At 41.2% G+C, this 12,270-nt stretch overlaps 1 long non-coding RNA gene across 1 annotated transcript; it reads left to right on the top strand.

Annotated features, from left to right (window-relative positions):
• The first annotated feature begins 6,953 nt into the window (after window positions 1-6,953).
• On the top strand, window positions 6,954-10,855 carry LOC124989053 (uncharacterized). The gene is made up of 3 exons (XR_007109549.1): window positions 6,954-7,214; window positions 7,412-9,480; window positions 9,969-10,855. It is a non-coding gene; the product is annotated as an uncharacterized LOC124989053 (long non-coding RNA).
• Window positions 10,856-12,270: the final 1,415 nt, after the last annotated feature.

Genomic DNA, 12,270 nt, shown 5'->3' on the forward strand with positions numbered 1-12,270 from the left:
TCAAATTTGAATTTTTTGGATGGTATTCAATGCATATGTGTATAAAATGTTTATATGTCTTCTCACTGTGTAAGACACCTGTTATCCAGTAGATTGCTTGACAGTGTCTTGTAGGTCACTGAGCTCTGTTAACTTTTTCATCTCTTTTTTTTCCTCTGTGATTCAACGTGGAAGATTTATACTGCCATGTCTTCATGTTCACTGATCTTTCCTCTGTACTGTCCAATCTGCCATAAATTCTGGCTAATGAAATTTCATTTTGCATGCTATATTTTCAGTTCTATAATATGCACACTGGCCTTTTAACAGTCTTCATTTGTCCTCATTACGTTTATATTTTCCTTTAGACAACATGAGTATAATTATAACCATTTTAAAAATCCCCCTATGTTAATTTTATTATCTATACTGACTGGTTATTCTCTCCTGATTATGGATCATATTTTATTACTTTTATTTTGTATACCTATTAATTTTCATTGAATGCTAGACATTTAAATGCTATATTCTTAAGTGTTTGAATTTTCTGTCTTTCTTAAGAGAATGCTAAATATTATGAAGCAGGCAACAAATTACTCAGCATTAACTTGATTCTGAATACTTGTTTTTAAACTTTGCTAGCATAGGTATAAAATAGGCCTTATTCTAGAGTTATTCTAATCTTACTAATAAGACATGGTTCTTACTAGTAAGACATTATTGAACTAGATTTCTTCCTCCTGGCTGGTAGGAATCCACATTTTTCCCAATTGGTATGAGCTTTCAAAGTTGCTCACCTGGTAGTATCTGGCAGTCATTCTTGGTACAGCCTCGTGGAAACTCAGCTTACATAGAGATTAACATTCAGCCAAGCATTATTAGGATAAGGGGATCCTTGAAGGAGTTCTTTCCTTATGTAACTTCCCCCTACAAATGAGCTATCTCAGACTTTCCAGGGCTCTGTATTCATCTTCTCTGTTCAGAAAGGCCACCAACCTCTACCTAAGATTCCCCCTCCTGTGCTCTGCAAATTGCCTCCATGCGGAAGTTGGAGCAACCAGAGGGTCACCTTGTTTGTTCCCCTTCTCTCAGTTCAGAATTACGGTTGAGTCAAACCTGTTGTCCAATGTCTAAAAACGTTAGTTTCATGTGTTTAGTTCATGATCTTTGTTGTTTATTGTGAGAAGGAAATTGGCATAATAGTTCATCCTTCATAGGCAAGAGAGGAAGCATATTATGTATTTTTTAAAGATAAGTTTTCTTTTAAAAAGCTTAACTTAAACTGTTTTTCATCAGCGTAATGAATAGTCCCCAAATTCCCACTATGAACCAAATGGAGAGCAAAGCAGATAGCCTTCCCTAGTCCCCTTGTACTTACAAACTAATATGCATTAACCAGATGATCATATAAATATTGAACTATGACTTATGATAAGTTTTGGGAGTGAACAGCAAAGGGTGAAACAAAAGCTAATTAACCAGGTGATCATTTAGAATCAGTCCCCTGCAGGGTGCTTTGAGTCAGAGACATGTAAGCAAAGGCTTAAAGGAAAGGTAAATGTGAGCTAAGGAAATGGTAAGGGCAGGAGGGCTCCAGGTAACAGATAGTAAACTAAATTAAGCAAATGAGATTCTAGCTTCACATGTTTTAAGCGAATTAGATGAATGAAGGGGGACATTCTGTAGTCTCTGGAGTAGGCTGGCTATGGCCATAGTTACCTGGATGTAATGAGGAGCTGCTTTTGAGTGGGGTGAGTGACACACACTAGGTCTAGCATCAAGGTTGAGAGCAACCTTGTGTGTTGTGTGTGTTTAATGTGTGGTATGGGGAAGGGGTGGAGAAAGGAGAAGGTTTGGGGGGAAATATTAGGAGAGATGGGAGAAGAAACTTAGGAAAACAGAATATCACTCTAAAATATGTCTCTTTGATCAAATTAAAGAAAGGGAGGGAGATATTGATTGATTTTAGGTAAAGGCAAATTAAAAATAACAAAAGAAGGAAACACGCCCCCTATTTTCCTACCTTTCTGCGTAAAGATAGGATGTAAATTCACCTTTACTGGGGACAACTCTGCACTCTCTTCAGGCCAGAGATGGCACCAGAGGCATCTACAAGCCAACCTGACTCCATTAGTTTCCTCTCCTCCATTCATCTTTCCGTAGTTTCCTGCTCTTGGAAGCCTAAGCCTTCTCTCCTTTGTCCTGTCATCTCTCTGTAGGTTTATTGTCTTTGTTGAAGATGTTCTGCAAGCCAGAGTCCAAGCTGCTGCGCTGAGATAATGTTCACTGAGGTTTCTCCTGCTCGGCTCACACTTGTGTTTCAATGAACTCTTCTGTTTTTCTCTTGTTTAGCTGCCTTTGGTGCAAGGGTTTGTCTCAACTAAAACTCAGGGGAACTGAGTAAAGAGTCTATTTCCCTCCTGACAAAACTCTCACAGTTCTAATATACATATGTACTGTTGATACCAAAATTACATCTGCATGTTAATTTCATTTTACTTCCAATGGTGAGCTTCTTCACCTAATTATTTCTCAAGTACTTCAAACTCAGTATGTTCAAACTTGAACTCAGTAGTATTCTCACTCTTTAGCTAATAATTTACCTACTTGAGCCAGAAACCAGGCCATTGCTCTGCTCTGCTCTTCTCTCTCTCTCTCTCTCTCTCTCTCTCTCTCTCTCTCTCTCTCCCCTTATTGTGTGCGTCACCTCCCCAAACTCCTCTCTCCACCCTTCCTAACACTATTCTAATTGAAAATGTCATGAACTCTGGCCTCACTTCTTCAACAATTTTCTGACTGTTTTCCTGGGCTATTTTTGGTGCCTGTCAAATCTATCTTTCACCTTGTCCCCTGGGGTCTGAAAGGCAGGTACTAGAGAGTGATGTGGGCTGACTGACTATGAAAAATTGAAAAATGAGACCAATTCAAAGGGAGCAGCACCCCTCAGCTTCAGTCATTCGGGATTCATTTGTGAAATCTCTTAGGTTTTAGGTGTTTCCAACTTAAGTCTACTTGGACCAGACAAAAACGGCTTTAGAGTTTTGGCATCTGCTCACTGTCACTCCTCCTCTAAGAAGTCTTCTGTGGCACCCAGTATTTTCAGGATAAAGTTCCAGTGCCTTTACGTAGCGTGGTGATTTAATTCTCCTTCCTGCAATTTGGACTTTTTCCTCAGTGGCCTTTGTACTAGGAAGGTCTGGCCCCAGGGCAGAGGAGGATAGAGATATCTGGAAAAAAAGAAACTGTTTGCACAGTTTGGAGCTTAAATATTTAAAGTTCATAAGAAAACAAGGGTTATGGAAATCAGGTTTCCAAGAAACAGAAGGGAGTTTTGTCAGACCAAGAAATTAAACTTAGAGAGGACCCACTACAGGGTGATCACAGATCTGGAAGAATATAGGATATGAGGAAGCTTCTGCTCACACTAGAGGAACATCCCAAGGGAGTTGGGTAGAGGAGTGCAAGGGAGGCAGAAGAGAGAGGAGGATCCTCTGGGAGTGGGGTGGGGTGGGCAATGCACACAATTTTGAGGAAACACGAGAATGTTCTGGAATTCTATTTTACCAGAGATAGCTGGGGGCCTGCAGGCCTTTCAGAGAAACCCAGTGTTAAGCTGATGCTCCACCTGCAGGACTTGGGAGTGTATGGTTGGGAGGCTAAGGAAGGTTTCACCATAGCAGCCTTACCAAGCTCTCTGCAGCCATTGCTTGGTACCTGGCTCTCAAAGTAGGAGAGTGTAAGTCTGTTATGAGAGGTCAGTAGTAAGTCTGATGGAGTGCAGGAGATCAGACTCCACTCTCTGTATAGATCCTGACTCTGGTATCCTGTGACCAAGATGACCATCCTGCACCACAGCAGAAGCCACTGGGAAACTGGCCCATGACAGTTGCATCAGCAGCGAGTGGAGAAGTGGACAGTCACCTGATGCAGGACAACACATGCCAACCTCTCAGTTGTAGAAACTTTGGAAAAGAGCAGCTGAAGAGGTGTTCAAGAACAAATGATTCATGGCATTTGTTAAAGAGAGTAATGCAGGCTTTATTCATGGGGGAACAATGGAGTTAGGTACAGAGGCCTCAGCAATGGGGCCCTGCAGAGGGGGAAGAGATTGAGTCACCTCTGACTTCAGCAAGGACAAATGGAGACTTATCCGGAGGAGCAGGGTGGGAGTTTTGTATGGAAAATTACTAAGAGGAAACATCAGGGAGAAGGGGAATTCTTTTGAGACCGACTCAACAGAATTCTTGCCCAAGGCAGGCCAGGGTGATAAAATAATGAGGATGGGGAATGGCGACTGATACCAAAGCTTGGGGATTTTTGCTGAAAGGACAGAGTGGTATTCTACAAAGCCAGAGAAGGAAGCCATACATCAAGGTCATCTGAAAGAGACTCAGAGACCTAACTCACATATGGTGAGGAAAAGCCTTATTATCCGAGGGAGGAGGAGGAGAATTCTAAATAACCAGGTTGAAATAAAAAACCCACAGCAGTCTCCATGCTCCCTCCCCCACAAGGCCACATGTCATTCTCCCATGTCTCCCATTGAAGTTCCTGTTCATCTCCTTGGTGTCTGCTAATGTCAGCAGAAGGAAGTGCTTCAAAGGCTGGGAGCAAATGTCATTTGTCATTGCATTCCCAGAAATACAATGCACCATGCCTGGCAAGTAGTAGGTGCTCAATAAATGTTAGATGGATTTATGGATAGAAACATTCCAGTCCTTATGGCCAAACCCCAAAGGACAAAGGTAAAAGATTATGAATTTGATTAAAAAGGTCTAAGTAACACCACAGAAGCTTGTCCTAGTGCCTGAAATTCTGCCACCAGAGAGTTCATACAGAGTTAAAATGAAAGTCCTTGCTATATACATTAGTCCTTTGTTGACTTTAGCGCCTCATCTCAAATTCAGTTGGGTAGAGGCAGAGAGCAGAGTTCTGGAGGAGAAGGGGGCTATGCAGGACACGCTGGGGAAGGGGTTCCCCTGGAGCTGCAGGATGAGGCTTCTCACAGAAGCTGAAGGCAACTTGAGGGTACTCAGTCTGGCTGAGTGGGTGGAGAGCAGAGCTGATCTCGCCAGTATGTGACCAATGCATTCTCACCTGAACCCACACTTAACAGGGCCCCCCACTTACTTCTAAGCTCTGCTGTTACCATCTTGAAATTCCTAGCAATTTTTTTGAGAAAGGACCCTTTATTTTCATTTCATGTCTATTTTATTTTATTTTTGACTATATTGAAAATTGAACCCAGGAGTATTTTACCCCTGAGCTACATCTCCAACCTTTGTAAAAAATATTTATTTTGAGGGGCTGGGGTTGTGGCTCAGTGGTAGAGCCCTCACCTTGCATGTGTGAGGCACTGGGTTTGATCCTCAGCACCACATAAAAATAAATAAATAAATTAAAGATATTGTGTCCATCAACAACTAAATAAATTTTTAAAAAAAATATTTAATTTGAGATAGGGCCTTGCCAAGTTGCCCAGGCTGGTCTTGAACATTCTCTTGCTGCCCTAGACTCCTGAGTAGCTGGCAGAGGCCCCCCTCACCCAGCTAACACCCTGCATTTTCATTCTGACTTGAGCCCCCCAAAGTTGGTAGTTGGTTTTGATTGGGGGACACCAAAATGGAAGGAAAGAGCACAGAGAGAGAAGGTGGGAGGAGGCACAGGGAAGGTTATTCCACCTTCATGGCTTTGTAGCAGGTCCCATGGTGAAACCTGACCAGGTCAGAGGCAACGAGAACCTCAGAGTGGACACCATCACTGCTTCCTGTGTCTCATAATCAATCAAAACAGGCTTCTGAGATGTCGGGCAGGGTCTTCAGAGCCCTGTCACCACAGTCTCTGCCGTACCATTTTGGTCAGCCATCTGGTCTTGCCATGAATGGCTCAGTCTTCCTTCCCATGAAGCTGATGACCAAGAATGGAATGTCCTCTGCTGATGGCATGTCACTGAAATTAGTGATGCTCCAGGAGGTAGCCAGGCAGCAAGGGTAACCATAGTTGTGCTGTACACAAAGGAACAGTCACAGCAGAGATGCTGGAGATTATTCAATACACTTATCATAAGCTGAGCCCTTTGGGTAATAACAGTGGTTACAGCCTGCTGGGAAACAGCCTCGATCATTAGTATCCCGTCTAGGAGTCAGTAAAATACCATTTTGGTTAACGCACTATGGTTGGGTATGTCCCTCTGTCCCTTTTGCATGATTTGAAACAAAAGATGACAATCTGCTTTATCTCATGCACTTCCTCGATGCAGTCATCGTTAGCAATGTCACCTTCCTTCCCAGATAAGCGTTCTTCTTGTACAACCAAACGTTTCTGTCTTTACACATATTTTTTTTCTTTAGTACAGACTGCAACGAGAACTGCTCGAACACTTTGTTCAACCTTCTTCCCTCGCTAGCACAAGGCTGACAAATGACAAGTGCTGCGAGAAGGAAAGTCCCCTCTTTGTCATTTTATGAACATCTTTATAAGCATTTCATCTGTTTGGCTCTGTGCTAGACATGAAGCAAATCCAAAGATAATCCTTGTCCTCAGGCAAGTAATATAATATCTAGAACACATGGGAGAACACACACAAGTGTCTCCTCCCTGCCGCAGGGGGCCGCAGGTCGCAGATGCAGAGTGCAGAGTGCTGTTACAGGCATTTATTATGCTACAAACAAAATATGCTAAAGATCAGAGGAGATTTTCATTTTAATTTAAAGGGGTTGAAAGGAGACAGGGATTTTGCTAATCCTCAAATTAAACAACAAGACTTTTCTGGAGTAACTTGCCAATGCAGTACCAGTGGCCAAGGGAACGCCCATTCGTGGTTTATGTGTGTTCTGCGCCACGTCCTCTACAAACAGTCTCTCATTTCATCTTCACTAGACACTCCACATTGCCAGCATTGGATAAATATTTGTTTAATGATAAGGGATATGAATTAAAATGCTGTGCTCCCAAACAGAAATTTTATTTTAGATCTTTTAGTCCTATGGAAATTACTGAGTGTCTTTTAATCCTGTGGAAATTATTGAGTAAATGTGTTTTAGTTCCCTGGAAATCATAAGATTGAAAAAAAAAAAAAAAAAAAAGTAAGGATAAAGGATCACCTTTCTCTAATAAACTCCTCTCCTCTCCTCTTCATCCCCAAGATCCTTCTACTTAGGATGGAGAGAAAGAAGGAGGCAGCCGCGGGGGTTGATCTTGCTCTGGTTGGAACTGGCTTTTCGTTGTCCTGGAAGGTAATGGAGACCTAGATGCTTAGCTCTATGGTATTTGTTCCCTCCCACTGGGGGGATTGTCTGTCAGCCTCAGCTTGACCGGTACAGTAAAAGGAGCTCTGTATTTCCTGGAACACTCAATTTAACTTTCGAAACACAAGTTTTTAGAAAGTTATTCCTTATGTTGAATTAAATGCCTGTTTCTTTTTAATTCCTAGACACTGGCGTTGTACTTCTGGAGGACATTCCATCCCTTCATCTCTCCAGGGCTTCGCCTTGGCCTGCTAAGGAGCACTGTTTGTGGAACAATGAAGAGCTGGGAAGGGTCCAGGTTATGAACAAACAGGAAAGTTGGGATGCTGTCCCAGTCAGAGAGATGAGGCTTAGGAAAAGGGGCGCAGATTCTGGGGGAGGCTGACAGGTTCAAGTTTGAACATATAAGTAATTATGGTTATAAATCATGGGCTAGAAAAATCTACTACATAATCTGCAGTCAAGAAGGAAGTGATAAAAACAAAAGAATAATGAGATCATTTATGATGAGTGTGTAGTGAAAGAAGAGAAAAATGAGATCATTGTAGCCCAAAGCAGTTGTGTTGATGGAGTTATAATTGGCCAACAGGATTATGACTATAGTTTTAGTTATAAGAAGATAGAAGTTGATATTTTGCTGCTAAACCAATCAGAAAGAATAAGAATGTAAAGTTTCAATGAATGACTGATAAAGAAAAAAATGTGAAGTGAGAAAGGGAGAGTGTTACCAGACATTGGCCTGAACTTGACACCTAACCATATGGTGGGTGTGGTGGAATAAAAGACTTCATACCTAATGGTTGATCATTATTTGCCAAGTACATTCTTAATTATTACAACCTTATAAGGTGATGGGAATTGACATCTTCATCTTTCACAGAGGGCGATAAGTCACCTGAAGGGAACAAGGAAGCTATCTGAATTGGACTCTAGTATCTCACTGCTTCCCCAAATGCCATGCTGTTCCCTTCGATTTGGAGCCAGAACTCCCCAAAAAGTTACCAGTTGATAGAATTTAGGAACCTTCTGGTAATTTTCTATAACCTTAGTCCAGTGCATAGCTTGGTATGACTAACTGGAAGACAGGATGGATGGGTGCTCCACGGATGGGTAGAACAGAGGATTCTGATTGTTTAAAAAATTAAAATATGAAAGTCTCACTTCCTGTTACTCAGGTGGCCTTTTGTCTTGACCCGTAAGAACCTAAGTCAGTGTTCAGGGAGAGGGACTCCAAATAGAACTAAAGGACAGTTCCCTAAGATGATTAAAACATAGGATTGGGTCTCCCCAAAAATAAAGGTGACTCTCAGGATGGGGAGAGCTATTCTCTTCACCACAACACAGTCCAGAACCTAGCAGTGCTGGTTTTGTGAGCCCGGGTACAAATGCTTCATGTTTTCTGAGTCTTTTGCTCAGTTCTTCAGAGCACTGATGACAGAAAACTCAGAGGGGTGTTAATAACAGATGATAGTAGTGCTTCCTGAATGGTGACTTCATACAGAATTGCAAAAGGTACAGAGTACTCCTAAAACATACAAATAAAATTGAACTTAAGACTCTGTAACTCATTTAAGCCTCTGTAAGAGTCTCACCCTTCATTAACAAGCATCAGGAAAAATTGTGACAGGCTTTGAAATGGGCAAAAAGATTACTGTCTGACCTAGCATACCCTTCTGGAAGATCTCTGCCTTTCATTGTCTTTGAACTATCTTACAACTCTGTAAGTTGTGGAATACTGAGAGTAATGCAAATCAATCTTGCAAATTGTGTCACTGAATTTAATTACTGCCTGTGGATATGGACCAGTGTTTTTGATATTCATTTCAATCTCCCTGATAGACTGTATATGTGTCTGTTTGAATTTTCCTTTGAGCTGGTTTGAACGTCTTATCGGTTCCCTCATAAGTTGAGTTAATGAAATATAACACATGAGAGTCTTTTTTTTTTAATATATTTTAAGAGGTACGTCCTTTAACACAAAAGGATACTAACTTTAAGCTTGACAGTTTATGACATCACTATCTGATTATATTTTGTCTATTCCAGAAAACTGCTCAGTGTTTTATTTCCCACTGTACCTTCCACTGCACCTTTCTAAGGTAACATTTTGATATGGGGGCATGAGGTTCATGTGCCTTGTGGTGGCGGAGCAGACAAGACCTGAGGACCATCAGGTGTTTATTTGGTCGTGATACTGGCATACTTGTACAGAAGACTGTGGACCCAGGAATACATGTTGCCTGCCTTTTTCACTGTAAGTCTTGATGCCCCTCAACATGGCACATGGAAACTTCTAGTTACAGTGCATGACCTGTTTAGATCATGGGAAAGCTGGAGAGCTGCCTCAGATGCAGCTGTCTAGTCACTGTCCTTCACCAGTGCTGTGCTGAGGCTCCTCCGTGTCAACATGACTCTCAGACATGGCGTTAGGCCCAGAATGAGCTCAGTCTTTCCCTTACCCATATGGATATTTCTGCCCTTATGGAGATAGCTTTCAAGTCTTATCCTTCTACTCAGTCTTTCTCTTCTCCTTCCCTTCATCCATCCAGAGACTAGATGGACAGGCATTCCCTTTGTCTTCCTTTCTAATGGCTCCTTCCCCAAAACAGACACTGTGCTTTCTCAGATGTCACTTGCTTGGACCATAATGGTTGAGTGACTGTTGGGGAACATGAAGTATGGGGAACGGAAGTGAAAAACCAATTAATGTAGCAGCTTCAAAACATTTTCACTACTTTACAGGCTACCGAAGGTCTTGAAAGTAGACATCATCACAGGGAATCAGACTCAGCAGAAGAGAGAGAAACTGTGGAAACCACAATGAGTTGAGAAGGCTGAACAAGGATATATCTGACAACCTCTGGGACACCTCTTGCAAATTTGAAGAGAGTAGCATCTTTATGATACATCTCATGCAAAAAAAAAAAAAAAGCAATCATCTTGAACCAACACTAAGAAAGTCTAATGCTTTATTTTGAGATTTTGATGTTTCTAAAACCTGAGTTGGCCCCTTGGGAAAACTGCTTTTAAAAAAAAATTGCTGCAAAACCATATACTTAAAAAGTTTAGGAAGTCTACCAAGAATAAACATTAGCTCACTATTCCATAGAACTCAGTTTCTAGCTTCTCCTCATTAAAAGAAAGAGAGAGAGAGAGAGAGAGAGAGAGAGAGAGAGAGAGAGAGAGAGAGAGAGAGAGAGAGAGAGAGAAAAGAGAGAGAGAGAAAGAGAGAGAGAGAGAGAGAGAGAGAGAGAGGAAGAAAGAAAAAGGACATTTTGCTATTTCAGCCTTCTAGAACTTTGCCTTTTGCCTCTTAATACCAGAAATTAAAGGCAGAGATTATGATAGTATATGTACCCTTAAAAAGCAAGTAGTTTTCTTACAAAGTATGAATTTCCATCAAGCTTAGTCTACTTGGATGAAGTATGAGTTCAAATGCATCACACAGGGAAGGCTGTCTGGAAACTGGTATTGGGTATTTGAAAGCCATCTTTTCTTTTTTATCTCAAAGAAAATTGGCATTGTCTCTGTCATAGAAGATTTTGACTTTGGGTGGTAGCTAGGATAATACTTCTTTAGATGGTTCTGTAAACATGTACAGGTTAAGCATCTACTTACAGAATTCCACTGTAAAAATGGTGATGAGGGGCTGGGTTGTAGCTCATGGGTAGAGCACTTGCCTAGCCGGTTCAATTCTCAGCACCACATATAAATAAATAAAATAAAGATCCATTGACAACTAAAAAAAGTTTAGAAATGGTGATGAAACTGGCATTATATAATTTAAATAGAAAATGATTATTGAATGTAGCTTAACCACTATTGACCTAGACATGATTTCCTATCAAGCACATGATATTGTTAAATAAAGTTTTACACACGCACACACACACAAAAACACACACACACACACAGTCACACTGGAAATAAATGCTTGGCTCATTCTTTATGTAGAATGTATGTGTTGGACTCATCTTCAAAGGAAGTCAGTAGCAAATGGTTCTGATTACTAATGGTAAAGAGAGACACAGGAGTACTAGTTCCTTGGTAGTTTCTGCTGCACCAACTATTCCAGTTCTTATTCTATAAAATAAATGCAAATTTAGATCTTTATTGACTGTATCCATACATGTTTACACATTTACAGTTGTCCACATACATATCTCGCCACATAAGAGCATTAATTCTGAAATCTTTCTTGTTTGAAACCACAAGATATCTGCTATCATTTTCTAGCTTTCACAAGGATTTATTCTAAGCCAAACACCGAATATAAAGACAGAAAGAAGGAAATATCTGCACTTCAGGAGAATGTGCTCTTTTTAGGCAATGGCTTACTTTCCTGGAATTGGAGTCATTGTCATCTATAGTCCTTGTCCTCAAGTCTCTGCTCCACCATCACAGCCCTGGGTGAGATCTGCCTTTTGGAAGCTATGGGATTGCCAGTACTTAGCTCCATTTATTCTTGGTGACTACAGGGATAATAGTGCTCGATATGGTGACAATTACTCTATCATTTGATTCTTGGTGAGCCCATGTTATGGACTGAATGTTTGTCCTCCCCACCTTCAGTTCAAGTGTTGAACTCTCATCTTCAATGGGATGGTATTTGGAGGTACTTAGAGATGGAGCCTTTGTGAGATAATTAGGTTATAACGCTGGAACCCTCATTCATAAATGGTATAAGAAACCTTATAATAAGAACAAGGGAGATGTTCTCTTTCTCTCTCAGCCCCATGAGGATCCATCAAGTAGGCAGGAACCTGCAAGAGAGACCTCACTAGGAACTGGACTGGTCAACACCTTGATCTTGGACTTTTTTGCCTCCAGAACTGTGAGATATGTATACTTGCTGTTTTATCCAGCAAGACAAAGACAACTGGGCTCTTAAACACCATCTCATGAGACTAGTGCTCACTGCGGTTAGATGCTCCTCCTCAGATGATCTCATGCTGAATCCACAGCAATGGAAGAAAACCCACAAGGTAAACCCTCAACCTGGACACTCTCATTGATTGTTGGGACCCATGCTGCCTCAGGTGTG

Source organism: Sciurus carolinensis, chromosome 7 (genome assembly GCF_902686445.1).
Source record: "Sciurus carolinensis chromosome 7, mSciCar1.2, whole genome shotgun sequence".
Taxonomy (NCBI): domain Eukaryota; kingdom Metazoa; phylum Chordata; class Mammalia; order Rodentia; family Sciuridae; genus Sciurus; species Sciurus carolinensis.